The sequence below is a fragment of the Panthera pardus genome, unplaced genomic scaffold, assembly GCF_024362965.1.
Source record: "Panthera pardus isolate Hobbes unplaced genomic scaffold, ASM2436296v1 HiC_scaffold_16, whole genome shotgun sequence".
NCBI lineage: Eukaryota > Metazoa > Chordata > Mammalia > Carnivora > Felidae > Panthera > Panthera pardus.
Genome location: NW_026526721.1, coordinates 137,147,396 through 137,172,598, shown reverse-complemented (window position 1 = coordinate 137,172,598; position 25,203 = coordinate 137,147,396). Strand labels below are relative to the sequence as shown.

Here is a 25,203-nt window from a genome sequence, read left to right as displayed (position 1 = left end):
CAACACCCGTCATCGATAGGCACCAGCTTCCTAATTGACATGTGCTTTTTCTTAGCCCCTCAACACGATACCTTTTAAACAGGCCAATCAGGGCCACATCTCTGTGCACTGAAGCATATAAATAGCCCACCAGCCTTGACATCAGGTTCTGAGATCCAATTGGATCACCATCCATTTATAAATTCTGATGTACTTGTTTCCTTCTCTCCAAAGTTCTATCTCCCCATTCTGCCTCCAAATCCTATTTGCCTTAGGTTTTCTTATATATTGGCACCATCTGGACTCACTTTTCAGGTTCTCTCTTGACACTTTCCATCACTTTCAGGCACTTCAACCAAAGGGGAGAGGCATTTTCTTTCCTTACCTACCTAGCTTTCCTCCAAGGAGAAGAAGTATATGCAGTGGCCACTGTAGCCACAAGGTGGTGATAGCCATAAAGCTCATCAGTGCTGTGTCATTTCGTAGCCACTGGGGAGCTCTACCTCAAATTAGCCAGGAACATCCCACACAAGAGAAAGGGAATGCCACAGATGGCAAGCATACCTGACCTCAAGAGATGACATTTCATCTGCTTAATAAATAAGCCAATTTATTAAGTTCAGTGACCATCACTTTCTGTGTTATGTGTGTACATTGTACTGGGCTTTTTGTGAAGACAGAGACAACATATCTGGCATAGTTATTGGCACAGAGGTGACTCTTAGACCATGTTAATTTTTTTTCTACTTTCTTGCTCTGTCATGTTTTCACCCAAAGGACACATATAAAAGGCATTTGGGTGGGTTTGCCTCCTCATCTGTGTCTCTGAAATCTCATGAACCAGTGAGCACAAACTCCAGAAGCCAGAAAGCATGGTGCATAGAGTGGGAGCTCTGAGCTAGGCAGACCCGGGCATTGAGTCCTTGGGCAATGTGTTTAACTTCCCTCAACTCTAGTTTCCTCATCTGTAAAGTGAGAATTGTATCATGTGTCTCATAGGGCAGCTCTGAGAATTACATGGAGCTGAAATGTGGAAAGTACCCGATCAATAGTCTCATTTAAATGAAATGGAAACTTTAAGAAACCTGAAAGGAGAGAGGGCTTGAATGACAACCTCAGATGGCTTTGACTACCGTGAAGTGCTCACTGTCCACTAGAACTCTCTGTGATGCTGAACGTTTTCTGTTTTCATCCAACGTGGTAGCCACTCACCATGTGTGACTGTTGACCACAGGAAATGTCAGCGAGATCGAGGAACTGAAATATTAGTTTTAATTAATTTAAGTTTAAGCAGTCCCATTTAACTAATGTCCATGGTACTGGGCAGGACAGGAAGAGAAACTATATAATTTTTTTGTGTCTTAATCACTTAAGACTCTTCTTATTTAGTCAGGTAACATTGTTCTCTTGTTAAAATTTAGTGGATATGTGTTTCTAGAGCCACCAGTGAAGGTCAGAGAAAAACATTGCTAAGTATTCTTGTTTAAGAGGACTGGATTCATAAAAAGATTCAGTGTCGGGGCGCCTGGGTGGCTCAGTCGGTTGAGCGTCCGATTTCAGCTCAGGTCACGATCTCACCGACCGTGAGTTCGAGCCCCGCGTCGGGCTCTGGGCTGATGGCTCAGAGCCTGGAGCCTGCTTCCAGTACTGTGTCTCCCTCTCTCTCTGCCCCTCCCCCGTTCATGCTCTGTCTCTCTCTGTCTCAAAAATAAATAAACGTTAAAAAAAATTTAAAAAAAAACCAAAAAAACAAAAAAACAAAAAAAAAAAAGATTCAGTGTTGTCCTCAAAGTCCTGAAGGCTTTACTGTGGCTTAGAAACTTTTTATTTGAGTGTGTCCTAAAGAATCCTCATGCAGGTAGTCCCTTCCTGGTTGTTCCTCATTTGGATCATCTCATATTGTTTTATTTTCAATTTTTTTCAATATTTACTTTTGAGAGAGAGAAAGAGCATGAGAGAGGGAAGGGCAGAGAGAGAGGGAGACACAGAATCCGAAGCAGGCGCCAGGCTCTGAGCTGTCAGCACAGAGCCCAATGCAGGACTCGAACTCACGGACTGCGAGATCATGACTTGAGCAAGAGTCGGACGCTTAACTGACTGAGCCACCCAGGCGCCCCATGTTTTGGCTGTTAACAGAAAGGGCAAAAACATGTAAAATGCCATCATCCACAAGAATATGAAGCTTAGGACCACTTAAAAAGTCCTTTGCCCTGAATTTGGGATCATTAGGAAATGTTTTCTTTGCCTCTGATTTATAAAGGTAGTTTCATTTACTCTTTACTGTTTTCATTTGACTATTGGTGTCAAGGATCAAAATATTTTAAGTATGTTCTAAAAATCAATTCTCCTCTATCTTGTTATATTATAATTTTAACTTACTTATCCTTAAAATTGGTTCAAAGAAGGGATGTAAAACATAGGCAAGAGGCAGATTAAGAAAATATTCACGAGTGAACAGATGCTTCCCAAGTCCAATTTTTGTGGAATTGTAATCTTTCTTCAAAGTCTATGTGTGTGAGGGTGGACATAGGGTAGGTTTGGCAGGTCACTCCAAGGAGAAGGAAATTTTTACCTCTACTCTTTAAAAGGTTCAGAGCTTGGCTTCCACTTGGAAATAGGAAAACAGTCTGGGGGCGCCTGGGTGGCGCAGTCGGTTAAGCGTCCGACTTCAGCCAGGTCACGATCTCGCGGTCCGTGAGTTTGAGCCCCGCGTCGGGCTCTGGGCTGATGGCTCGGAGCCTGGAGCCTGTTTCCGATTCTGTGTCTCCCTCTCTCTCTGCCCCTCCCCGTTCATGCTCTGTCTCTCTCTGTCCCAAAAATAAATTAAAAAAAAAAAAAAAAAAAAAAAAAAAAACGTTGAAAACAGTCTGGACACTACAGCGTGACTTGAGTTGAAACAAAATATTCTTCCCCACCTTCCAGGATTCAGATTGCAGTTGGCTTGAGGTTTTCCTGGAATGTTCAGCACTAAACCTGCATGGTGCCTGAGTTGGGTCTTCTGAGGCTGAGGAGTGATGGTTTCCTTCCTGAGTTCTGGGTAGGGACTCAAGCTTTCTCTGTGGAGTTGTGGAGCCAGAATTTTCCCAGCTGCCTGGATTTCCACCAATCTAATTCTTGCCAGTAGTCATTACAAGGTCTCAAAGTACGATTGTTTCTCAGATTTCTCTTATTTTAAAACAAATCCTTTCCAATTCAGGTACTGTATCTTTTTCATCTTTTGTATCTCTCTGTCTAAGTCAAAAGAGGGCTATTATTTTTATGATTTCAGCACTTTTTGAAAAGAAAAAAAGAATTACTTCCATTAATGCCCGTTTTTAACAGTAGGCTGATTTCACAGGTCACCCAGAAAAGCCGATATATGACCGTCATCCTCCATACAGGAGGAAACTGGGTTTTGTTCTAAGGTTTGTGAACAACCTAGGGAGCTCCCAAGGAACACCAAACTGTCATTTCCAAACCTGCATTATAATGGCAATAAAAAGAAAGTATATGAATGGAGGTACATTCTGAAATAGTGCTGTTTGGTTATTTGCCAGTAATGTTGATTAGTTGCATGTGACAGGAACAGGAAGCTGAACTGAATACATTTAACGTTTTTCTCACCATACCTTGTTCCAGGTATGTCTCTGAAACAAACAAACCACCAGAAAACACCTTTGGGCCATTCCTCCCTTTTCTCAATACACCCTAATGATTTTAATATAGTTCAGCTTTTCGCTTCAGACCCATTGACAAGCATAATTTAAGACTAATTTTTGTCAACATTTCGTTGCTTTACTTTTGCAAGAAAGAATCTGCAGCTCAGATAGACAGGACAAACTAGATAGGGAACATTAGTTTCAAATCAGTATCATCAGGCCATGCCTTACTAAAAAAAGCAAAGCAAAAGTGCTGTGGTACTTGTAACTGTATAAATATAATGTAGTGATATAAGGGTCATATGGAAAGTTACTTTTTCCTGAGATTTGTTATTAATGTGTAATAATAGTGTTGTTGAGGCAAAGCATTATTTTATGATCTGTATAAAATAATAGGAACTTGCATTCATTAAACATATTCTAAATTACTACATAATTTCCTGACCTACATTATTTATTGGGATCCTTACATCCACCTAGTGGAGGAGGCGCTGTGTTGTCTTTCTATGCAGTTGAAGCGTCTGAGTGCCAAATCACAGGGCCAGAGCTCTAATGTGAACAAGGGCAGCAGGAAATCAGAGCCCCGGTTTTCAAACACAAGTTTTACTGTCTCTGACCATAAAAAAGGCAGTTCTTCTCATTGAGAACATTATTTTTTTTTTAATGTTTGCTTATTTATTTTTGAGAGAGAGAGAGAGAGAGAGAAAGGGCGGGGCAGTGAGAGAGAGGGAGAGAGAAAGAATCTCAAGCCGGCTTTGCACTTTCGGTGCAGAGCCCAACACGGGGTTCAATCTCAGGAGCTGTGAGATCACCACCTGAACCGAAATCCAGAAAGTCAGTCGCTTAATCAACTGAGCCACCCAGGCTCCCCAGGAGAACATTATATTATCATCACTTTGCTTCACTGACAAATTGGAAATGGCTAATAAACATTTTCATTTGGGGGCAAGATTTTTAAATTGTTATTTCCCTTCACCATTACATTTTGCTTGGGACGTCCACATAAATCATTCTGAAAGGACACGTGAATTAATTTAAGTTAAATGTGCCTTGGCTATACATGTATTATGACCATCATCAAGTAAAGTGAGAATTAAGCAAAATGCAACATTTGTTTTACATTAAAAAGCGAAATAATGATTATGTCCAAGAGAAATTAAACAAAAGCCTCTTGAGCTATATAGATGGACTGAATTTAACACAGAATTAATTGGACTGTAGATATATACGCTGTCTCTATATAGATACCTCTCCATCTACTACATTTTTTTCCTGTAAAATAAAGAAAAAAAAAAAAAACAGGATGTGCAACAGAATTGCCTCTAGCATGTGTAGAGCCTGAGCAAATAAATACTGTTTGGTGGGGCTCCTGTCTATAAAACAAGTTGATTACAAATTATAATATCCATGGGCCTATATGAGGTATAGTGATTTATTGAAGAAAAGTTTTTAAAATGGGTAGAGAAGAGCTAGTGGTGTATGTATTTTTTTCCCAATCAGTGCACATTAAAATTCTTTTTAGGGCTCAGACACCATCTTCTCTTGTCCATTATTGTCCAATGCACCTTTCCTTGTTGATTTCACATCTCCCACCGTAGGAAGAAAGGGACAGCATTATTCTTATAGTGCCAGACTTCTCCAGAGTTGGTTTATATTGGAACAGATCATCTTGATTCTCATTTTCCTAAGACCATTAATTTAAGGCTTGTTACATTATTACTAACGAGCTGCCTTATCCGTTGTGCTTCAGGGGAAGATTGGCTCCCAATGACCCCCTTAAAGGTTGTCACTGTGTTTTCCCTTTGATGAGGAACAGGAAATGCAAATCTTCCTGGGTCTGCCAGAAAGTCTGAAGACTTCTGGGGGCTTTAAATTTACTGTTTGAAATTTTCTAGTCTAAGTGTCGAGGGTCTTAGAATATGTTTTGAACAATTCAGGAGGTAATCGTTGGCTTCCTAGAATGTGATCCCTGTCAGTGGGGACCCACACCCTCGCCAGCCACACAAGGCCACCAGACCAGAGGGTAACGGCCCGTGGGGAGAGTGACAAGAACAGTTCCATTATGGCAAAAAGTGTCCACCCTCATCAGGCATGGCCTAAGATGATAGAGACAGCATGAGGTGGGAGACATCAGTGAGAGACAAAGGAGGACATTGACCAGCAGGCTCTGTTGGCATTGAGGAGGAACAGTCTGGAAGGCCACCTAGCAAGATGACTGAGACTGCACTGGGAAGTAGGTGGCCTTTCTGGTGTTGGTGATAAGGGGGCACACAGCCAAGGTTGCTTCTTGTCCTCCTTGGTGCTGCGGACCTGGATAGTCAGAATTATACAGGGCCTACGAGTACGAGTCCTGTAGGGTCCATGGTGGACAGTGGAGGCTCAGAGCCCCAAACAGAGCCCGTGTTCCTTGTTAAATGGTTGCCCCAAATCAGATATCAGCACCACTGGTGGCCTGATCTCCTGTGCAAGAAACAGTGCACGAAGCAGTGGGAGTGATCCAGGCTGCCCTCCCAGAACTACAAGGCCCCAGAACTACACGTATGGTGACAGCCTTAAAGGCAAGAGTCACTGAGCTCTGTGGACATCTGCATCCTGTTCAGGATGCCTCAGAGGATGACCCTGACAACTCCTGCAGGTCCAGGCACCCATGCAGGTCTTGGCAAATTTCCAGGAAGGTGCCCCAACCAGCAGGGCCAGGTGGCTGGCTCCTTTCCCAGGTTGAAGGGCCATTTTGAGTCCCTGCCCCTGCCGGGGAGATTCTGATCTACAGGACCAGAACTGAAGATGCATCTTTGTTGATAACTATATAGATGGACCAAATTCAACACAGATAATTGATTTACATTTATGAGCACTTTCTTATCTGTAAAATCACATGAAGCCTTTAACATCTCAATACCTCTTTAGTAGGAAGGAAGGTTATGCCCTGTTACTCCCTTTTGATGGATGAAAAACCTAAATTCCAAGATTTTTTTTCCTAGTAAATGATAATGCTACAGTGTCAACCTTGATCTTTTCACTCAAAACGTAAGACTCGAGGGGCACCTTGGTGGCTCTGTGGGTTAAGAATCCGACTTCGGCTTAGGTCATGATCTCAAGGTTCATGAGTTCCAGCCCTGCATTGGGCTCTGTGCTGACAGCTCGGAGCATGGAGCCTGCTTGGCATTCTGTGTCTCCCTCTCTCTGTCTCTCCTCCACTTGTGCTCAGTCTGTCTCTCTCTCAAAAATAAATAAACATTAAAAAATTTAAAAGCTTAGGACTCAATATATTCTATCACTTGACTTAAAAATTTGCCTCTTCTCTGATTTCTGAGGTTCAGTATGAGTCTTACTGAAAACAGCAAGACCTGCACATCTGGAAAGTTTACAAGCAAATGATCTCTTCAGACTAAGTGCTAACTGTTATGTCAAGGCAGATTTGTGGTGTTGAAAATTTGAGGGCAAATGCTCTTAACCTTATTTTTTTAAAGCATTATTTTTTAATTCCTTCCTCCTAGATCATTTTTTTCCCCCACTGAAATACATTTAATCTCTGATAAGACCTAAGGGAGATTTTCTTGCATCAGAGTCTCAGTTTGTGAATAATAAAAAATGAGTGGAAACTCTATGCCCCCTATAAAAGAAACTACCCTTTATTAGCAAATTGAGTTTCTTCTTGCCTGTAGAGTAACAAAGCGCACGTTCCTGGCTAAGAAAATAAAAGTAACACAAAAATACAAAAGAATTAACATCCAGAAGAGTAACAAATTTCCCCTTTTGTGCTAAGGACCAAATAACACACACACACACACACACACACACACACACACACACACACACACACACACACACAGTGTAAAGGGTTGGAAAGGACACTTCAAGTTAATTCAAGAACAGAAGACATAAAATTAGTAATCAAACTGGGAGCCTTTTGTGATGAGAGCAGCAAATGCGCTTGAGTATCTCTGAAGATAAAACACTACATTCATTTGTCCTCGGTAGCTAATTTAACTCTCCAGTTTTACAGCTGGCATGCCTCTGTTCTTGCATTATTAGCTGAAGTCCACATTTCCTGTTGAAAGGTTGTCCTTAGTGGTGATTATTTGCTGTCGCATAAAACAAACAACTTTACACATGCCCACACGAATGCGTGCGTGCACATGTGCGCGCGCACACACACACACACACACACACACACACACACACACATTTTTTTTCTTTTAACTGATGGCACAGTGAATTGGCACTTTCTTGCTCCCTGCATTGTGAACACTCTGCCTTGTCATCCCTAGTAGGCACTGCTTTGGTCGGCCTTTAATGACTCCACTTACGCTTTACCACAGCTGCTACTAAGGTATGTTTTATTTTTTCCCCACCACAAACTATTTTTTACAGAAGAATGTTAATTAGTAACTGATAGATATAAAGATTGCCAGCGACAGCCCATTAATTCCATTTACTTTAATAGGACTTAGAACTTAGCTTGCAGTACAGCTGTATTCAGACTGGATTATAAATGTAATTTTTTGCATCATTAACTTCCCTGATTAATCTTAGACAGCAAATGCATAATTATCAGGGGAAAAAGCCACCCAGTATTTGCAGCCAAGAGTCCAGCTCTCAAAGTTGTGCTTTTGCAGCCTCCTTTATTAACCGCATGGTAAGTGCACAGGTTTTTATAAGGAAACAATTGCTTTCCATTGCTTAAGGTTAACCTATGCCAGGTACTTAGTACTTCAGAAAATAAATAATGTATGTGTGGCACTGTGTGTGTGTGTGTGTGTGTGTGTGTGTGTGTACACTCCTGTGCACAGCACCCATGCACACAGTCACACCGCTTTGCTTACCCACTGTGTCTGTTTTGTGATGGGTTCCCTTACAAGGATTTGCAAACTAGTATCACACCATTAGTAGTTTGCATATGTAGGTTTCCAGCGCCGGTTCTGCTCTTGAGCCCTATGTGGAAAACTGCCCCTACTGTGACTTTGCAGGGGTGAAGCGTACTGGCACATGTTGTATCACGGCCACGCTTGTTCCTGTTGCATTCAGCATATTGGGTAAAACCAAAACACACAGTCAGATAGGCTGTGGGCATTCAAAGCAGGAAACCAGTGGACTGACGCTAAAGAACTTTGCTTGCCATTCTGGGCTACCTGATGCCGAGAGGACAGACCTGGGTGCTAAAAGAAAACTGCCCTAGCAGAAGGATATATAGCCTGAATGCAAGGATGTGCACAATGGCTGCTTGGAATGAGACTAATTGTTGGCTTATTAGGATCAAATGGCACTTTATTAGCGTAGAGCTTCTGGCGAAGGAAGACAGAAAACATCTCGCCCCAGTAACATGCCTATTCACTGCCAAAAAGAGCCACTGAGAAAGGAAGGCGAAGCTAAGGCGTGGGGGAGGGGGGGAGGGGAGGAAAGATTGGCCACAAGGTTCTTCTCTAATGAGTTACAGCGTTCATTTGAATAACAATAGGCCCCACCTCAGCTGCTGTTCCTCTGGAACACTAGAGGTGGGAGACCCTTTTTGGCTTCAATTTAAAATACAAAGCAGCCAGAGATTTCTGACTACCTTTTTTTTTTTTTTTTTTTTTTACTGCTCTTGCTTTCAAACATAAACTTCCCCATACTGTATTTCTGATGCACTGGTCATTGCTTTCTAGACTAACTTCCCCTTGCCCTGAAATATGTGCTGATGTTTTGCTAGCAGGCTCTTGAACACTTACAGTGCTAATTCTGATGGGCTCTCAGTCAAGGGATACATACCTTTTTGCCTTTGTTAATATGCTTTGAAGAGAGATGCTTGGTGGTGCCCAGAACAGAGTTTGGTCTCCAAACACACGAAGTACTCCCCTCCCCTCCCCTCATTCTTTCTGAGGTAAAATGGTGCGGGGGGGGGGGGGGGGGGCTGTGGGGGAGGGGCGGACGGTGGGGGGAGGGGGCAATTCCTAAGGAATGTAATTATGTAATTGCTAGAGTTCCTATCTTCTCTTTCCCAGAGACAATGCAGTTCCCAGAAGCTCCTTCTCAGTTAGACTCAGAATGTCATGGGTTCTTCTTCATCACGACTCCCTCAGCAAGTCTGAGCTAAGAACGTTAAAGCAGCTAGCGGTTTTGCAACTCTTACTTCCATTCCCCAGAGAAACAGAGGCTTCAGGGAATTTTTAATGAAAGAGAGTCTCTGTTTCACAGCATTGCTGGTGTTAAGCAGGAGAATAATGTGATGATCACATTTGTTTTGTCACTGTTGTTTTGGCTGGATGGTGGAGTATGAATTTAGAAAGGAAGGACTACAGCATGCCAGGCTGGATCTAAATGTGTGTACTTATGCATATTTGCATTTATAATCACACACACATAAAGGTTAAGTCAAGAAGAAGGTAGCTTTAAATTTCAAGTTTTCTCAGGGGCACCGGGGAGGCTCAGATCATGATCTTGCAGTTCATGGGTTTGAGCCCTGCGTTGGGCTCTGTGCCGACAGCTCTGTGTCTCTAGCTCTCTCTGCCCCTCCCCTGCTCTCTCTCTCTCCGCTCACACACTCTCTCTCTCTCAAAAATAAATGAGCATTAAAAAAATAAATTTCAGGGCGCTGGGGTGGCTCAGTCGGTTAAGTGTCCCACTTTGGCTCAGGTCACAATCTCGCAGTTTGTGAGTTCGAGCCGCACGTTGGGCTCTGTGCTGACAGCTCAGAGCCTGGATCCTGCTTCAGATTCTGTTTCTCCCTCTCTCTCTACCCCTCCCTTGCTCACACTCTGTCTCTCAAGAATAAGTAAATATTTAAGAAAATAAACAAGTAAATAAATTTCAAGTTTTCTCAACTGCATTACCTTATATTTGTTAGACCTATGTTTTTTTAATGATGGATGTTTTCTGTATTTAAGATTACTGTCTTTGCTAGTGTTTCCCTAATTTATACTTAAACAACAAACTCTATTGACTTCTGTGATGTGATTTTATATTTGTTGCTCATTTACTCTGCAGTCATTGGGATATAGAGATGATTCAGATACCTCTGTTTGACTTACCTAATTCATCCCGAATGGGGTACTGTTCTGGTTTGTGGGGGCTCCTGCACCACATTACTACAGAACGGGTGTCTTAAAACAGTAGAAATTTATTCTCTCCCATTTCTGGAGGCTGGGAGTCCGGAATCAGGTATGGGCAGGGTTGGTGCCTTTGAAGGCTCTGGAAAAGGACCCTTCCCAGCTTCTGCTGGCTCCTGGCAGTCCTTTGCCTTTCCTTGGTTTATAGAAGCATCATTCCAGTCTCCTCTGTGTGCCCATGTGTGAAATCTCCCTGTGCCTCTATTTTGTTTGTACACTTGTATGAGCTGTTTCTACTTTGTTTTGTGGCAAAATTGGTCAGACGTAGAGTATAGACAAGTATTTGTGGTTTGCAAATCTAACTATGCCCTGTTTTATAGAGGTCTTTTTAGGAAAGAGAATGTGTTTTGCTGTGACTAGTTACATAGCATTTAGGGCCCACCAGGGGAATCTTACCTCAAAATCCTTAACTTCATTACATTACAAAGACCCTTCCCCCCCCACCCTGAAAAAGGCAGTATTTATTCTTTTGCTGTATAAAGAAATATTCCTAGGTTCCAGGGGATCCAGGGATCAGATACGGATGTACCTTTTGGGAGGCCACCATTCAACTAACTACAGAGGAGGAAAGAAATCATTGTCCTGGGAATCTAGGCTTCCATTCACAATAAGAGATGTGCCAGTTGTTGATTCAAAGCTAAAATCCCACAAATGGGGAACTGGAAGGGATTTCAAGGAGTTGTGTAGCACAACAAGCTTCTTGGCAACCTCCCTAGCTGTATACGATTTCTTTTTTTTTTTAATTCTTTTTTTATGTTTATTCATTTTTGAAAGACAGAGCACAAGGAGGGGTTGAGTGGAGAGAGAGAGGGGGACACAGAATCTGAAGCATGCTTCAGGCTCTGAGCTGTCAGCACAGAGCCCGACGTGGGGCTCAAACTCACAAATGGTGACATCATGGCCCAAGTGGGGCTCAAACTCACAAACGGTGAGATCATGACCTTGAGCTGCGGCCAGATGCTCAACCGACTGAGCCACCCAGGCGCCCCTGTATACAACTTCCTAAGGGAGGAAGGGGAGAGAGGAAGTCAGTTACCAGGTTCCTGGTCCAGGCGCTTTTCCTTATGACAGGTTATCTGTCTCAAAAATTTTATCAAGGATAGTAGACCTAAGTTCCTTGTAGGAGAGATTGATATAAATCGGAGCACATTAGTGCTAGGAAGGACCTTAGCAGCAGAACAGCATGGCTAAGGGCATTTATTCCTGCTTGAATTTGCTTCCCACTCACTTGCTGCTTTGACCTTGGGCAAGATTCTTAACCTCACCATGCCTTAACTTTCCACATCTGTTCAACAAAGATTCTCAAAGTACCTTCTCTTGGGGTTGCTCTGAAGAAGAGGTGAATTAATATCCATAAAGCAAAGGGAAATATCTGGGCCACAAAAACACTGTCACATTAACTATTTAGGAAGTATCTTGTTCGAATACCTCACTTTATAGATGCACACGGGGAAGTCCTAAGAGCTGTGACTTGTTCAAGGACATACGGCTAGTTAATAACAGAGCTAGATTCAAACCCTGCTCTTTGGAACCTAGTCCAGTTCTTAGCATGCAGCATTCTTATACCCCCAGTTCTCACCAGAAAACTCTCATGAAGAACTTAGCTTATTGTTCAGAGCACATGAGAGTTGAGACACCTTGCCCTCAACCATATTAAATAGGAATGAAAATTTGGTATCCGTAGTGGCTAGAGAAGCCAGAATTCTCTATTACTCAACTCATTAAGGCTTATAAATGTAGAAATTGTTATTGATGGAACAGGTCTCAAGGACAGAAAGGAGATTGCTGAAATTCATGCATTTGCAAAGAAGGAAAAGATCAGGTTTGTATTTTTAAGATACGCGGTAGGGGCAAAATCAATGTGTTCTAGGGATTTAGTCAGATGGTACCTTCTGACTCTGTTGAGGCCTTTCAAAAAGTAATCAGTGAAGAGGAATTAATAATCTGGCTATTTGCTGCAATAAAAAACACTATTGCAGATTCAGAGGTGATGACAATGTATAAATTCTTTTTATAACACCTTGAAGTTCCAGCTTCAAAGTGACCTGTGTTGGTAATTTCTGTCTTTTATCAGAAGCATACAGATATCACAGGAAGTATTTTGTACTACTCATTTAGACACCAGATACTACAAGGAGTGAGCCTTGCACACGCACACACACACACACACAGACACACACACACAACGTTGTTCCAGACCTGTGCATGCGTTGCTTGGAGACACTTTAACAAACCACTTACCAGGTGTAACAAGCAATAAGAAACAAGCAGGAGAACCGGGGCTGTTTTTAATTTTTTTTTTTTAAATGGGAAAACTAGTTAGATTTAAAGGATTGAAAAATATTTGGGATTTGCAAGAGTAAATGTGCCCTATTTGGTAGAGGTCATTTTAGGAAGGAAAATGTGTTCTGCTGCAACTACTTATTTAGCATAATAGAAGTTCCCCAGCCTCCTTCAAAAACTCTCCTGCAAGGAAATTGATTTTCTGATAGAAGGTACTGAAGGGTATCTTTAGCATCAGTGGAGAAGCAACTAATTTGGCCCTATCAGTGAGTCAGATGTCTGTATATTCCCAACAGTAAACAAGAATTAAGCCATTCCTTACCCCATGTCTTTTACCCAGATTCCTTTGCAAGGAAATAGCATGAATTGTGGCCACCCCAAACTCTCAAATAACCTGATAATCTGTGCTGTCACCCCTTCACGTTACCTTTATTTTTTTTTATCACATTGTGCATATTGTAGGATTGCTATGTAGTATCCTTAAGCCTTTTGTTGTGTTCGTTTGTGTGTGTGTTTTTAATGTTATGAGAGAGGGTAGTCTTAAGGTGATTTTATTTTTTAAATTCTCATAGATTTTAGCCTGTTTAAATAGAACACAACTTGATGCTTGATTACAGTTTTTCTTTTCCTGTTTTCTGGGCATTAATTCTATTCCTTAATTTTTCTATTCATTAATTCTGATTAGCCTTTCAGAAAGTTATCTGTTCATATCCTACGTAAATAAAACCGCTCAGATTCCTCAAGCCTCGTTTAGATTAGCCTGTTATACCTTTTCCTCTCTTTCACTGAATAATGAATTCTTTTCAAATTGATGAGTTTTTAAATCACTCTCCAACACACACATGCACATGTATAGGCATGAACACACACACACACACACACACACACACACACACACACACACTCACATTTTCTTCACTTTCTGTATACTTCCTCTTTCCAGAGATTAGATAGAAAAGGCTTTATAAGATAGTCTAGCCACCTGAAACACTAACCACTGAAAGATTTTTATATTATTTTTATTTTTTATTAATGTTTCTTTATTTTTGAGAGAGAGAGCATTAGCCGGGGAGGGCCAGAGAGAGAGGGAGACGCAGAACCTGAAGCAGGCTCCAGGCTCTGAGCTGTCTGCACAGCTCCCAGACAGGGGCTTGAACACATGAGCTGAGCCATGAGATCATGACCTGAGCAGAAGTCAGAGGCTTAATCTACTGAGCCACCCAGATGCCCCAACATTGAAAGATTTTTAAATGTAAAAGGAAAGAGAAAGTCAAAGGACAACTGCAAAAAACAACAAAACTCTAGTATTTTAAATTTTTTTAATGTTTTATTTTATATTTGAGAGAGAGAGAGAGAGAGAGCAGGGGAGGGGCAGAGAGAGGGAGACAGAGAATCCGAAGCAGGCTCCAGGCTCCAAGCTATTAGCACTGAGCCCAATGTGGGGCTCAAACTCACAAGCAGTGAGATCATGATCTGAGCTGAAGTTGGACACTTGACAGACTGAGCCACCCAGGCACCCCAAAACTCTAGTCTTTTAGAGTTTAGAAAAAAAGGTCAAGGTGTGGCTAGAGGACAAGATTAATAATATTAGGGGATGAGAGCAGGAAACAAAGTTAAGTGAAATAAAATTGTATTCGTTGAGTTCTTGCTATGTAAAACTCACTGCTGCATTTGAATAAGGAACCTACCGATTTAAATACAGTGCTGTGGCAGGGATGCCTGCCTGCCTGCCCACCAAAAATGTGTTCTAACCTTCCCTGTGTGGGCTTTTGCTGGGAGCGGGCTGCCCAGGGGTCCTAAATCCCCCAGCTCTCCTTGTGGACACAGCCACTGTCCAAGTTCAGCTGAAGGAAATGGGACTGCAAGAGATAATTTTGTACTTCAGCATGGCTGAAAACAAAAAGCACCCAGTGTTATTTTTCCGCATGGTCCTTTCCACGTCTGTGTGACTAGAATCAAGAGAACCCCCAGGATAATGGGTTTGGATTGAACTGTGCCCCGCACCCCGCCACGTAAAAATGTATGTTGAAGCCCTAAGCTCCAGCACCTCTGTATTTGGAGAGAGGCCTCTAAAGAGGTAATTAAGTTAAAAGGAGGCCTTCAGGGTAGACCCTAATCCCATCTGACTGGCATCCTTATAATAAGAGATTAGGACACACAGAGGCACTAGGGATGACATATAGAGGGAAGGCCATGTAAGGACACAGCAAGAAGGTGGCCGCCTGAAAGTCAAGGAGAGAGGACCCAGGAGAAACCTAACCTGTCGACACTTTGATCATGGACTTCTAGCCTCCAGAACTGTGAGAAATCAAATTTCTGTTGTTTAAGCCATCCACTCTGTGGACTTTTTTTTTTTTTTTTTTGGTTGTTTGTTTATTTTTAATGATAGCCCTAGCAGACTAATACAGGGACCTTGGAAACTGCATGTTAAAGGTGGTAGAACCAGGGGTGCCTGGATGGCTCAGTCGGTTGGGCGTCCAACATCGGCTCAGTTCATGATCTCATGGATTAGTGAGTTTGAGCCCCGCATTGGCTTCTGTGCTGACAGCTCAGAGCCTGGAGCCTGCTTCAGGTTCTGCGTCTCCCTCTCTCTCTGCCCCTCCCCTTCTCACGCTCTCTGTCTCAAAAATAAATAAGCACTAAAAAAAAAAAAAGCAAGTAGAACCTTTGTCATCCAGGGTCCCTGAGTGACCACATGTGTGAGAGTCTCACATCAGACCTGCTCACCCTCCCTACAATGTCTTATGCACAATAAATAAACCTTCCCTAGGGGACCTGGCTGGTTCAGTCAGAAGAGATGAGACTCTTGATCTCTGGGTTATGAGTTTGAACCCCATGTTGGGTGTAGAAATTACTTAAAAAAAAACCCTTCCATGTGCCTGAGTCATTGTTATGTTTGGAGTCTAATTGTTTGAGTAGTTTGTCTCTCCAAACTAACAGAGGTGGCTTCTACGTCCAGCGAGATATAGGGGCAGGGACTGATTGCTCAACTAACCGTGGATGTTTGCATGCATGGAAATGAGCTGAGGAACCAGTGTGTCCGTTTCCTCACAGAGCAGGCATTCTATGACTCATTCACATGCTTGGCTTCAACTTCCAACCTCAGTATTCTCACGCTGTCCCCATCTGATAATACAAGTCTGTGTATGTATTGCTTCAAGAGTTTAAGGGCCATTTAATGAATAAAGAACAGAATGTATGTAATTACAACATTGGAAAGTTCAGTAAGGGTCTTCTTGACAAAACTTCACGAGATGTTAGGTTTCCTTACCCGTAACGCACAGAGTAATAGCAGAAATGTCAGGTCAGAGTTTAGATCTCAATATGAACCAGTTCTAAAGAGCCTGAAACTAAAGGTATGTGTGCCACAAAGAAGGACTGAGGTTTGAAATGTACAGAACCAGAAACTGCTCTATGGAAGCTACCTCTCAATTGTATAGCTCAAATACAGAAAAAACTAGATAGAAGTGTCCCAAATTTGACAACTATCCTAAAAGTTGACCTTATACTACCAAAGGTGAGTAGTTTTGAAGTTGAAGGAAAAACTGTTCAAAAACTATTATTTGAAAAACTTAGTCAACCAAACTGGAGGAAAGAATGATTTTGTTTCTTTAGTCCTCTTCATTGAAAATTATAGGGGAGCCTGGGTGGCTCAGTCGGTTAAGCGTCCGACTTTGGCTCAGGTCATGATCTCGCAGTTCGTGAGTTCAAGCCCCGCATCGGGCTCTGTGCTGACAGCTCAGAGCCTGGAGCCTGTTTCAGATTCTGTGTCTCCCTCTCTCGCTGACCCTCCCCCGTTCAGGCTCTGTCTCTCTCTGTCTCAAAAATAAATAAACGTTAAAAAAAATTAAAAAAAAAAAAAGAAAATTACAATATAGGGATGCCTGGGTGGCTCAGTTGGTTAAGCATCCGACTTCGGCTCAGGTCGTGATCTCGTGGTCCGTGGGTTTAAGCCCCACGTCAGGCCCTGTGCTGACAGCTCAGAGCCTGGAGCCTGCTTCAGATTCTATGCCTCCCTCTCTCCAACTCACAAACTGGGAGATCATGACCTGAGCCAAAGTTGGACACTTAACAGACTGAGCCACCCAGGTGCCCCCAAAGTTGTTATCTTGGATACAGAGTGTTCTTTTTTTTAATGTTTATTATTTTTTAGAGAGAGAGACTGAGTGTGAGTGGGGGAGGGGCAGAAGGTGAGGAGGCACAGAATCTGAAGCAGGCTCCAGACTCTCTGAGCTGTCAGCAGAGAGCCTGACGCAAGGCTCCAACTCACAAACTGTGAGATCATGACCTGAGCCAAAGTCAGAGCTTAACCAACTGCGTTAAGCACACAAGTGCCCTGAGTACACAGTGTTCTTAAGTACTCTGGTGAAAGAAGATATGACATGAACATGTTTGTTTTTTGACTATTACCTAAAACTAAATGGATCAAGATTGTGTTTGCCCAAGACTGTAACAATATCTTATATTTATAGTGCTTTATTTAAGTAATTTGATCCCAGTTACTGCTTTGTAGCAGAGGGGATTGGTACAATGTTTATAGAGAAGAAACTGAGGCTTGGACTATAGAATTTAAATCAGTTAACTTAGACACATGGTGAGTTAGCTGTACAGCCAGATGAGGATAGATGTCTTTTGAGTCCCCACTCATGGTTTCTGTATCAAAATACTGTGACATTTAATCTGACTTTTCATTCCTTTTGTGTATTTGTGACTGATATAAAAGCTCAATTACTCCTTGGTGATTTGGTAACTGAAAAAATGAGTGAATTCCACCATGATGTAGTGTGTGTGTGTGTGTGTGTGTGTGTATGTGTGTGTGTGTGTATATATATATATATATATATATATATATATATATACACACACACTTAAATATATATTTTTTCCTATTTGTCCAACGTGAAGAAATCTTGGGTTTAAATTCTACATGGAAAAAGTTACACAGCCTCCTTGATTCTTAGTTTTTGAATCTGAAAAGAGAGTTAAAAATGACTCTTTCACAGAACTTCTTGAAAGTTAAATGAAATGACATCAATAAACTACCTAGGACAATGGTAACTTTCAGTAGCTGCTCCCTAGATGTGGATTTCCTTCATTTTCCCATCTATTATTACCAAAGGCGTTTCTTGAAGTCTAACCGTTATAGAAGTATCGCATGGCACGGCAAGCAAAAAAATGTGAGTGAATTTTTGCAAACCCATCTCCCCTGCTGTCAGTGTTCTCAAGTATCATGTCTTGGTGATAGTGAAGCATCACGTCGTCTGCAGATACTTTTATCTTTATTTCCGTCTGCCTAACAAGGCTGGACGTGGTATCACTACTGCAGAAAGCAGTGGGATGTTTTCGTTCTATATCATAGGGATATGGGGTAATATTTTTGATACCATATTCTTATACTTTCAGAAAGTATAAAAATGTTTTTATTGATCATTCTGCCTTAGAGAAGGAAAATAAAATGAAGATCGGAGAGGTTAAGCTGTGTCCCAGCTCACACAGCTAGTGAACATCAGGTCTGAGACTGATACTGATCTTACCATACATAGTTTTTCTTTTTTCCATAAAGAGTTGAATAGTAGAAACAGGCTGCCTGGATTTGAAATATAACTCTGCACCTCAACTTCTCTGGTAAGAAACGCCCCAACCTCCTCATGTGTCATATGGGAAATGCTAATATATACTCCTATTTTTCTCTCTTACTGGCTTTGAAAAAGCAGGTTGCCGTGTTAATGGGTTGCTTATAGAGAGATCCCCATAACGAGGTACTTGGGGCAGCCTCATGCTGCCAACATCCAGCGGGACTGAGGCCCAGTTTAACAGCCCCAAGGAACTGACTGCAGCCAGCAGCCAAGTCAGGAAAGCAGTGATTCTTCCCCATTTATGCCCCACATGAGGCTGCATCCCAGGCTGACCCCTTGCTTGCAGTCTTGCAAAAGACCTAGCTAAGCTGTGTCTGAACTCCTGCCCACAGAAGCTGTCAGATAATAAATGCATGTTTGTTTTAAGCCGCTGAGTTTGTAGTTAAATTGTTGTACATCAGTAGATAACGAATTCACCCTAACAGAGCTATTGTGGAATGAAATGTGATGATAGATGTGAAGTGCTTATATCCGTGGCAGACATATTGTAAGAACTCATAGAAACATCATTGTCATGCTTTATTCTTTAATCCAGTAATGTATGGATATTTGCATTCTTATATAGATGCCTGTCCTTTGTTATAATACAATCTCCTGTAAGTTTCCTATGAGGCCTTTGTAAAGACATATTTTCTACATTAACGCATATTATATATGTTTTTTGTAGACACGACTACTGCTCAAATTGCCCCTGTAATTCTAAGGTCTTTGAAATGAAGCAAGCTTCAACAATATTTAAAGAAAGTAATCCTGGTGTAGTGGCTTACTAATCAAGACATTTTGATTGCAAGTGACAGGAACCCAGGTTAGATTAGTTTAAGAAAAATGGGAAGTTTATTAGCCTGTGTAAATGTGAATGTTAAGAGTAAAGCGAGGGATAGAAGAAGGGATTCAAATGCCATTAGGCCTCTCTATTCATCTTTCCCTACATCTCACCTCTTTGCCCTCTGCACGAGGGTTTCATTTGTCTTTGTGTGGCTGCGAGCCAATTAAGCTTATCTATGAACAGTTCCAAGACCAGAGTGTCAAGAACACATCCTCTCTTAGCTTCTTTTCTGACACCTCAGACCAATGAGTATGAGCACTGCATGGCAAGCTCCTCTAAGAGGCTCAGAGCAGTTCGTGAGTCTACAATGGTTAGCGGGTGGATAGAACTATTCCCATAAGAAGGATGGGAAGACATGTTAACTAGACAAAACAGCGATGTCTCGAATTTATTTAGCAACATTTTTCTCAAGTGCCTAGAATTTAAATATTTACTGCTGGAAAACCTGATTTGGATAGCATTCTCCACAAATGAGCCATTTGGCTTGGTAATAGATGATTATGAAGCATAAATTCACTCCATACTTCTGCTCACTTTTTTCTTCCCTGTTTTAATTAGTGATTCTGGAATGAAAGGCCCAGAGATTGAAATCTGAAAACAATTAATGGTAATTCTATCTATAGCTGACCCTAATTATTTAGCTCAATTGGTTAGAGCTGTGTGTTAATGAGGCTAATGTGGTAAGTAAATCCCTGTGTGGACAAGTCAGTTTTACTCATCGTGGAGTGTGGGCTTTACTCTTCCTCTAACCTTTTTCTTCTGAAAACACCAGCTTTGGGATGCGGGACAGATCAAATGAAATTATTCGGCACAATTCTATTTAGCACAGCTGGGAAAACAACCCAGAGTAACTCCTCAAGAAAGTGGTTGGCAGTGATTTACGTTTATGAAAGATGGCACAATTATTTTCATATTAGGTATCTGATTATATCCCACGGTTGTCTGAATTACCATTGCTAAGATGTTTAAAAAGATTTTTCCTGCCTGTTTCAGTGAAGTCTCATAATCCCAACCCATTCTTATGAGAATGAATGAAACTTATTGGAAATTTAAACAAAGATAAAGGAAGGACTATAAATGTTAATACTAATGGCTATGGCAGACCTTGGTTTTATTGCAAACTGGATTTGGAACTACTTTCATTTGTAAATGGAATTTTGATGCTTCTACATGAAACCCAAAATGAAACTTTATCTGCAGAGTAAGAGAGGGAAAAGTAGCTGTGGAGATGATCAGAGTAAAAATAACAACAAAAACAACAACTGAATTTTGTTTAAGCTCTTCTTTGGGTCAGTTACTGTGGTAATTGCCCTCCATATATTACTTATTTTCATAACAACCTTTTCAGGTAAATTCTTTTATTTTCTATATTCTACAACAGAGGAAGCAGAAGCAAAATAGGTCAAAAATAACTTGTTTCATGTTACGCTTGTGTAAAGGTTTGAACCTAGGCATTCTGAATCCAGAGCCCGCACTTTTAAGCACTATCTGTTAATTCTACATTTTTAGTTACCCGACATTCCACTAATGCTTATGGTTTAATAACCAGCAACACTCAGAATTCATGGCAGTGTTTCTAAGAGACATACATAATTATCAGGGAAAACATTATAGTTTTTCATTATGGGTCACTTGGTTGCAAGTAATACAATACTATTCAAACTTGCTTATGTAAATTAAAGGAAGAGGTAATTTACTGAAAAAAATCAATGGACATCTCACGGAACTCAAGGCAGGACTGAGCATCAGATCTCTTAAAGGGATGAGACAAGACAGCCATCAGGGAGTTCTATTTCTCTTTCTCTGTCTCTCTCTCTCTCTCACCAGAACTCTCTCACCAGAACTAAGTGGCCAATCATCTTTGTTTCTCTCTGGAGATACGCATTTGTTCTCTCTTTAGCTAGTTCCCTTTGGTCCAACATGCACAGGGCCTCCAGCTCATGCTCCCACAGGGTGTTCCCATTTAACCCCCAACAGGGCTTAAACCAGTATCTTCAGGACACAAAACTAAATTCCCATAAGAGAGAATGGGATCCGACTAGAGCAGGTGCTGTCCCATTATGAACTAGAGGGTCAACAAGTATTCCAAGAAGATGTGGGGACTGGAAAGAAGTGATTGGCAGAGGATATCGTTTGGCCTTATCAATAAAGTTATCTTCTGTGGATCAATGTGATAATGGTATTGATTATAAAGGACCAGAAAATGGAGAGTGTGCCCTGCTTATATAGGAAGCCTAGACTCAAATTTGCAGTTTTCTACTCACTAAGCTGTGCCAACTTAGGCTGACTTTATTAATTTCTTTTTTTTTAATTTTTTTAATGTTTATTTATTTTTGAGACAGAGAGAGACAGAGCATGAACAGGGGAGGGTCAGAAAGAGAGGGAGACACAGAATCCCAAACAGGCTCCGGGCTCCGAGCTGTCAGCACAGAGCCTGACGTGGGGCTCGAATCCATGGACCGCGAGATCATGACCTGGGCTGAAGTCGGACGCTCAACTGACTGAGCCACCCAGGCGCCCTGACTTTATTAATTTCAATATGCTTCACTTTTGTCACTTATTAAGCAACAATAATACATGTCATCTTCATTTATTGTATAATGCAAAAAAGTTACTAATGCAGAAGTTTCCCCAACTAAACAACAAATAAATGTTTATCATTCTTTATTATAGATTTAACTGAATAATTTCATTTTAGTTTTTAAAGACTTTGTGTATATGTTTGTATGTACTTTGTGTGTGTGTGTGTGTGTGTGTGTGTGTGTATAAGTTCTCAATTTAGCCTGGTAATCCGTGATTTGCCATAAGTATGCAGGAGAGGGAGAGAGAACAAGATACCCCATCTCACACCCCAAAACAAGAGGCAGGTGTAAGAGCTTCATCCATTTGCAGTAGAATTGATCAGAAGAAAATAGGTTTGACCCTTAAGTAACATCTCTTTTTGAAAGCTAGCAGCTTTCTGCCTCTGACACAGAGGTTAAATCCTAATTATCTCCATGGAGAGAGATGGTAGGTCTCTTCTTACAATGGGGTGGAAAGGTTTGACGGTGGAATTTATTTAATAGAAGCCACAGTCACTGTCTTGCAGCTGCTTCCTCTAATCAAACCCTTTTGTTTTCCAGTTCAGGTCCCCCTGTGAGGGAGGCCACATGACAGAGCACAGATTGTCTGTTCTGGGAGTCAGGAGACCAGCCCTTCTCCATTTCACTCTTACTCACTTTAGAGCTGGGATCCAATTTACTTCTCCAGCCCTCAGTCTTTTCATCTATTTCAAATGCATTCTAAAGTCACCTATGGATCTAAAAGTTATTATTGGTGTCCCATTTTGTACCTAAAATAAATGGCACTTCGTATATACTCTGTGAATCAGTCAGGGTACCGATAGGAAAAATATCTACTCAACAGGGTTTAATGGAATTCATCAAAGGACTGTGCTCAGAGGTGAGGGCAGTTCTGGAAGAACCAGCATGTTCTTGTGTATGTGTTCTTGTGTATGATGCTCCCAGAGGTGAAATTGTGGCCACTCCTGGGCGTGAAGGGGCAAGGGAAGGAGTAATGATACTGGAGCCCAGAAGATCCGGGCTGTGCAGAGAGGCCACAGGGCTTCAGCCACAGTATTAAAGAGAAGCAGTTACTGTCAGAGAGGTATGAGCCTTTGGAGAGAGCTGGGGAAGATTTACACTGACCTTTCTCACCACCATCCCTTGGTTCTGTTGGTGCCTCTATGGACCAAACACAACCAGAATTCGGGGGGAAGGGGTCCAGGTGATGGAGAGTGAGCCCCCGAGGGAACTGAGGGGGTAAGAGGAAGTCAGAGACTAGATGGAGATGGTCAAAAGACAATATCTGGTCCAGGCTGCACATGCTAGGGTGTGCATGATGTGGCTTTCCTATATGCAATGTGCATGAATCTTTTTGCGTTTGATTTGTTAAATGTTGGATAATGTTGAGTGAGCTGTTACTGTGAAGTGCTTATGTTCAGACTTTTTAAATTTTTTTAATGTTTATTTTTGAGAAAGAGAGAGTCCACATGTGTGCAAGTGACTGGGGGAGGGGCAGAGAGAGAGGGAGGCAGAGGATCCCAAGAGGGCACCACGCTGATAGCAGAGAGCTCAATGTGGGGTTCGAACTCACGAACCATGAAATCATGATCTGAGGTGAGATCAGCCACTTAACCAACAGCCCCATAGGTACCCTAGGTTCAAATATTTTGATGAAATTGTTAAAGATCAAGGTAAGAATCTTTCAGTTTTTTCATCTATAACCTTGCAGTTAATGACAATGCCTAATTCACCAGATGCTAATACTGATTAAATGAGACAATGGCAATTAGTCTTCATATTAACCCTATGGATACTGCTATTTTATCCATTTTAGAGATGAAGAAATTGAACCATGGGAAGGTTATAAATGCCAGGGGAGTGAGTCAGGCAAAAATGTTGAAAGACATCTGAAGAGGGCAAGATCTCTTTTCTTTCTGTGACCTGGAAAAGCTACCCCTCCTTTTGTCTGGGGCCATCACCTGTGATAGACACACTTGTAATTTCCTACCCTGGCTCTGACATCTGTCACTGGCATTTGGAAAATTCCCTGAGAGACAAGCTCTGATTCACACCTCCGCCATCATTTAGAAAGTTCAGTGATAGACAAGCTATGATCTGTCCCTTTGCCTTACTCTTCTACTTCAGTTGAAGCCCAAGGAGACCCCAGTTCTGTTGTCTCCACTCCGTCCCGGGCGACTGTACCTAACTGGAGACATTTACCAGATAGCTCTGTTGTGCCCAGTACAAATCCTTTCTCTTTGCATCTGAGCCCCCAGCAGGGCTCACAAGCCCTTACGCTTCTTCCTTCCCAACTCGCTGTCTGTTCCTGGAAACGCAATGTCCTCAACTCCCACACTGCAGTACTCTCACTTCTAAATTGCTTGCAGCCTCCACACTCTGCTGGCAAGGGCATACCTTTTGTTTCCTCCACTGAGAAGTGCTAGGTCTAAGGTGAATCTCCCTGCGAGCTTGCTCTTCTTCGCTTCAGAAACTTGCCAGGGTTTCGCCCCCTTTCTCGTGCTTCCTGCTCCAGTGGAAAGTATCCTTAGGGTTGCTCTTTGCACCTGTGCATGTGATTTTACCCATCGTCACCATGTATGGGCCATTAATGCTCCTCCTGCCCTCCTACCCTGACTCTTCTATGGCCCCAGGTATTTCATTACCTTCCCTATCTCAATAAATAGCTACATTTGGGGGAAAAATAACTTTTTTTCACTTAAAAAATTCTTCAAGCTGTTCTCATTTCTTTCCTTCTCTTTGCATGTTTTTCAGAGAGTTTCCTACACTAAGTGACCCCATTTCCTTACCACCTACTCACTGCTCATAACCATACAACCCAGTTTCTTTCCACCTGACTCTGCTAATTACTTTCTCGAAGTTTATCGGTTAATCACCAGAATCACTCAGTTCTCAGGCTTTACCTTATTTCATCTCCTTGGGTTTTATACTGTGAACCACCCAGCTCACCTTCCTTTGTCCTTGGATTCTAGAACACAAAATACTCTCACTTTTCTCTTACTCTTTTCTCTCTTGGTTGCCGAATACCCCTCTTGCGTATCCAAAACTAGGCATCTTTCGTAGCATAACACTGTCAGGCTAGTTTTCCTGAGTAGTAACTGATAGTCCTGAATGTTGATCATGTTCCTTTGTAGCTTAACACAAAAACAAAAAGCCAAGCAACAGGAAAACTTTCAGCAACTTACTAACTCCAAG

At 41.8% G+C, this 25,203-nt stretch overlaps 1 protein-coding gene across 3 annotated transcripts in view; it reads left to right on the top strand.

The window, feature by feature from the left end:
- ZNF385D (zinc finger protein 385D) overlaps positions 1-25,203 on the top strand; it is an 894,647-nt gene that overhangs the window by 708,150 nt on the left and 161,294 nt on the right. The window lies entirely within an intron of this gene.